At 46.6% G+C, this 6,144-nt stretch overlaps 1 pseudogene; it reads right to left on the minus strand.

Moving 5' to 3' along the window:
- Window positions 1-3,779: 3,779 nt before the first annotated feature.
- On the minus strand, window positions 3,780-4,297 carry LOC147617979 (uncharacterized; annotated as a pseudogene).
- Window positions 4,298-6,144: the final 1,847 nt, after the last annotated feature.

The following is a 6,144-nucleotide window of genomic DNA, read 5'->3' on the forward strand; positions in this document are numbered from 1 at the left end:
GATAATCAGCTTCCAGCTCATGGACTATCTCTAGGCCACGCTCATAATCCATCCCGTCCTCCACACCATAACCGTCAATGAGTATTATTAAGAAATAAGAATGGAAAGGGGCGCCTTTTTCAAAGGGAGAATGTTCAAAAATGCTTGTGTTTGGTGCATTAGTATTTCAAATGTATAAAGTCGTACTAAGTGTGATAGGCTCCCCTCCTCACAAAAGGGGATGATATTGATGGTGATAGCAACAGCTATGGTGTTATCGACCGAAACTGCAAACCCCTTTCTTTTAATTTTCCATCTACCTCCTATCTATTGGCTACGGTGCATTTGAGCCTGCATTGCAATCGTTAGGGGTTGCATATCAATTCAGTATAGAGGGGGAGAAGGCATCGTTCTTCACTTGATACTTGATCTTCAACAATATAGGAATGGCATTGGTGGACACCTTGGTCGTGTATGTGGTCTCAGCCCCCAAGAGGTGGTTAGTTGGATTTGGGATGGCCATGATGCTTGGGATAGCAGGGCTTGGCTACAAATGGGGGGCTTTGTTTTATTTTTTCATCCATAGCAGCCAGGTACGGCGGGAATGTCAGGTACGGAATGCCAAAAGTATGCGTACTGAACGTTCCTAACCAGACCAAAAGTAAAGAACGTCCAGGTTTTAAAAAAAAAGCTATATAGGGGTTTTTTATTAGTTTCAAGTAAAGAGATGGGGGAAATTCACTGAGAAAGATATCATAAGCATTGTTAAACTCTAAGCACTTGGCAAATTAGAAGCAAGCAGCACTTGGCAAATTAGAAGTTACTCTACTAGTAGCTGATGTGAAAAGTGTCAGAATATGCAGCGGAAATGATAACCGAACTTGGGTAGACAAGAGCAAGTCTGCAGAAAATAAACAGCACAAGAAACATAGAGAGATAGGTGTGTAAACTCTTCTCTATACACAAGATCCCGAGAAAACTGAATGAGGAAATGGTGGGGGCAAGGGGCCTATGTATACATCTCTGGAAGAGCAGTCGGCCAGCATATGAAGAGCCCACGACTGCTAAAAATGGTCCCACGACAGCATAAATGCAGTCGGCCAGTAGATGAATGCCCACAACTGAGAAACTCCAGTCGGCAAGCAGCCCAGTAGCCCACGACTGACAAACATGCAGTCGGCCAGCATTGGAGTGCTCCTGGCATCCTCTGGCAACCCTCCCACCACTAGGAAAAATGGGAAAAAAATAGGGAAAATACGGGGAGTGTGGAAAAATGATAAAACACCTTATACAGGGCGAGCACACCCACAACAGAGGCCCTGGTGTATGAATATAGACAGGAGATGACTTCTAACACCCCCTCTCAGCTCCTGGTTGTAAAACCAACCCAAGGGAGCTGGAGTGCCGCCTGAGCGTAGCCTGAGGTAGAGACTTCGAAGAGGTCGACCGCATTGTCCTCCGTCGAACAATAAAGTAGCAAGATGTCACCAGCCAAGTTCTCACGTACAAAGTGATACTATATCTCTATATGCTTGGTCTGGGCATGGAAAACCGGGTACCGAGCAATAGCTATACAACTCTGGTTATCGCACTGGATGATTGTGGGCTCCCTCTGTGTGGAAACCCAATCTCGCCTAGCAGCCTCCGCAGCCATACAACCTCACAAGCAGCACCACAAGCAGCCCGATACTCTGCCTCTGTCGAAGAAAGGGCAATAGTTGGCTGCCTCTTGCTACTCCAAGAAACTGCTCCTAAGCCGAGGGTAAAATTGTATCCTGAAGTAGATCTCCTCGTGTCTGGATCTCCTCCCCAATTTGAGTCACTCAAACCTTGGAGCTTGACTCCATTCCCTCCTGTGTAAAAGAGTCCCAGATCCTTCGTACTCTGTAGATACCGCAAGATCCGCAATCTTGCGTCCCAATGAGTCTTCAATGGTGTCTGCATAAAAGAGCTCAACAGCCCCACGGAGAAGCTCAAGTCCAATCTGGTGTTCAGTAACCACATCAATGAACCAACCAACTTCCGGTACTGCGAGGCATCAACTGGCTCACAAGGATCTGTAACGGTTAACTTTGTGTTCGGGTCCATTGGCGAAGTAATAGGCTTGCAGTTCTCCATCCCAAAGGCCTCAAGCAACTCATGAACATACCACTGTTGAGAGACGAAAACCCCCCTCTGGGTTTGCCAGATCTCCAATCCCAAGAAGAAGTGGAGTAAGCCTAAGTCGGTCATCTCAAACTCCTTTGACAAGGTAGCCTTCGTCACTCCAATGTGCTCCACATGATCGCCGGTGAGAATGAGATCATCCACATAAAGGATGATAAGTGTGACCAGTGACCATGCCGCGTTCCCGAAAGAGATATAGGTTCGGATCTGTAACCGCCGATCTGAATAAAGAAGGAATCAATCTTCTGATTCCAAGCCCTGGGAGCTTGCTTAAGACCATACAAGGCCTTACGTAACCTGTAAACCATCCCTTCCGATCCTGGAACAATAAAGCTGGGAGGCTGCTCAACGTACACCTCCTCTTGCAGGTCACCACCAGATTTTACATCCATCTGATACACGGGCCACCTCTGAGAAGAAGCAAGGGCAAGAACAGTCCGAATCGTGGTCATCCGCGCTGTCGGTGCAAAGGTATCCTCGTAGTTGATGCCTGGCCGCATAACCTTTAGCCACAAGCCTAGCTTTGTGTTTGTCCACCGATGCGTATTTGGTCTTAAAGACCCATTTGACACCAATGACTGACCGCTTCGACGGCCTCGGTGCCAACTCCCAAGTGTTGTTCTTCTCAATGGCATCAAGTTCCACCTGCATGGCTTTCCTCCAAGTATCCTGTGAAAGGGCTTCCTTTACGGAAGTGGGCTCTTTGTCCCGCATGATACGACAATCTCATTCCTCTCTGGATCATACAACCTGTATCCCTTGGAAAGAGAGTTATACCCCACAAATACCAGCTTGCGGGACTTGGAGTCAAGCTTCCCCCTCTGCTTCTTCGGAATATGTACATACGCGTTACTCCCAAAGACACGAAAGTGCGAGACATCGGGTTTCCTGCCAAAATATGCCTCAAATGGAGTCATATGGGGTACAGAAGTCATCGGAGAGCGGTTAATGGTATGGACAGCCGTTGCCACAGCCTCACCCCAAAGTGGACGAGGAAGATCACGATGCTCCAGCATGGTCCTCGCCATCTCCACCACCACAGTCCTGTTCTTACGTTCAACAATTCGGTATTTTTGTGAATAAAGCCTAAGAAAAGCTCATTATCACTCAAAAAGTACGGGAAGCTAAGAGCCAGATACTGAGGACCTTATACAATTGTCAAGAAGATTAACAACCAGGCATATAAGTTACAATTACCGATGCGTCTTAAGATTCAAGATGTGTTTCATGTCAGCTTGTTGAAGCAGTATGTAGCAGACCCTACTCATGTTCTGGGGATGACCAACAGTTGGTCACAGACAAGTACGGCACATTCGATATTGTGCCATAGTAGATTCTACAAACACGTGTCCATAACCTTCGCAACCGTGCTATCCGCGAACACCTTGTGAAGTCGTCAGCATACCAATTGATGACGCTACTTGGGAATGGGAAGACACATTAATAGCCGATTATCCTACCTTTATGTCGAGCTGAGGACTCCTCAATTTCTTCAAGTGTGGGAGGATGTAAGATCCCGATTTTTGAGATATTTTTAAATCATGGATCTTACGGATTATGGTTAAAGATATTAGCATGTGACTATCATCTTGACATCATGATGCATGACAAGTCTGGGATCCCGTTGAACTGCTTTATGACTCCATTGAATAGCGTTCTTTTGGTGCTCTGCCTTGCTTCGGTGGTGGCAACTCAAGGTAGTTGAGCCATGCAGTCCTTTGCCTTGACATGTATCTTTCAAACGTGTCCCAGTTTCTCCGACACTTGATAGGGCAATATGTCGGATCTATGCGTAGTTCTTGAGGAACAGACACATAGTAGATTATGTCCTTTACGCGCGTGCTGAGCCATGTCTCTCTCCACTTTGGTTAATTTGCCAGAATGTTGGAGACTTCAAAGTCTTCAATGGGGACATTGGCGTATCCACCAAGTTCGTTTGACTGGCATTGAGGTAGAAACTCTTCTTCATGAGTAGAACCTCCTGCTTTATTAGCGGATAGGACAATGTAGACATATGGTAATCTAAGACGAGCCCTTGTGGACTCAAATAGAGTATGCTTGCAGAGTGGAGGATTTTCTTTTCCCATTCTAAGCACTCCTTCACCACTGTATCCACTTCAAGCTGAATCCAGCTCTGCAGCTCTTTCTCCATATCGACTTGTCGTGGGTCAGCGCTTGTGTATCCATCTTACATATCCTTTGGTGGACCCCTAGGCCATCTATATCACTATATTAGCGACCCTTGTGGTCTTTGGAGTGTTCGGGAAAATCGTGTCTCAGTTAGCAACTCTGCCTTTTACATTCCAAAAATGCCGGTTTGATTGGGAGAGAAAAGGAAATTTTCTTGTATAAAAATTTATAGAAAGAGTGTGAAATCTTAGAAAAGTATGGTTATTTTCCCATTATTGCCGGATAAAAAATGTATCAAAAGGAAGTGTGCTCTTTAGAAAAATGTTTTTTCCCAAACACTAGGTCTTTGTTTTGTCATGAAATTTATGCACAGGCTTGCTAGGCCCTTTTTGTTAGAAGTCATCTCCTGTCTATATTCATACACCAGGGCCTCTGTTGTGGGTGTGCCCGCCCTGTATAAGGTGTTTTATCATTTTTCCACACTCCTCGTATTTTTCCCTATTTTTTTCCCATTTTTCCTAGTGGTGGGAGGGTTGCCAGAGGATGCCAGGAGCACTCCAGTGCTGGCCGACTGCATGTTTGTCAGTCGTGGGCTACTGGGCTGCTGGCCGATTAGAGTTTCTCAGTCGTGGGCATTCATCTGCTGGCCGACTGCATTTATGCAGTCGTGGGACCATTTTCAAGCAGTCGTGGTGGGCACTTATGCTTGCCGACTGCTCTTCCAAAGATGTATATATAGGCCCCTTGCCCCCACCACTTCCTCATTCAGTTTTCTCAGGATCTTGTGTATAGAGAAGAGTTTACACACCTATCTCACTGTGTTTCTTGTGCTGTTTATTTTCTGCAGTCTACTTGCTCTTGTCTACCCAAGTTTGGTTATCATTTCCGCTGCATATTCTGACATGGTATCAGAACCCTAGGCTCTAGACAGATCTTGGGTGTTTTTCTGAGCAAGAGGGGGAGCGTTAGGCTGCTGATTGGTGCTGTTTTGGGTTGAATGGGAAGAGAAGTTGCAAGAGGAAGGCGGGCTAAGGTGCTGGACAGCCACTTGCAGATTTTAGATTTTTTTTTTCCCCACCCACTCACCCTTTCAGGTTACTCTCCGCGATGGCAGATTTATTAGAGATGGCTGAGAAGCACGTGAAGATTCCGACTCTCCCCACGTTCCCAGTGGATCGTCAGTTGGACGGGTCCAATTACGGCATCTGGAAGGTCTTATCATCATCGGGGTTCCAAGGCCGGCGGGAAGCTGAGGAAGGGGAGTTACTATCGACGAGGAAGGACCGAGAGGCACAGGCACACATGTGGGATCGTGTCAATGCTAGTGTCCGGTCGTTTATTTTCCTCAATTGCACACCACAAGTGATCAATCATGTGAAGCACATGACGCTGGCGAGAGGCATATGGGAGCACTTGGCTTCTTTGTATAACAAGGTGTCACCCATGAAACGGATCTCCTTGGAAGTGCAGATGCGGGTTATGAACCCTGCAAAGTCTTCGACGATGTGGGAACACATCAACAAGCTGCAGGCCCTTCAGCAGGAAGTCCTACAAGCTACGAAAGAGATATCATCTGAAGATATGGCCATCACTTTGCTTTCCCACTTGCCTGGTCAATATTTTGCTTTCTATTCCTCGTTGATCTCACGAGTGGCAGGCTCAGCACCATTACTTGGGAGGAGCTTGTGCCAATGGTCTTGGACTAGGAGGAACGTTTCACGAACCCTCCTCACGGCAGAGGTTCGGAGGCCTTAACTAGCCAATGGTCGAAAGGCCGGAATAACAACAAGGACAAAGGGAAGGCTTCACCGAAGAAGTCTTCTGAGAAGAAGCTTGATCTAGAACGAGAGAAGCTGAAGGCCGAAAGAT

Source organism: Cibotium barometz, chromosome 36 (genome assembly GCF_041138505.1).
Source record: "Cibotium barometz isolate CiBa-2024 chromosome 36, ASM4113850v1, whole genome shotgun sequence".
NCBI lineage: Eukaryota > Viridiplantae > Streptophyta > Polypodiopsida > Cyatheales > Cibotiaceae > Cibotium > Cibotium barometz.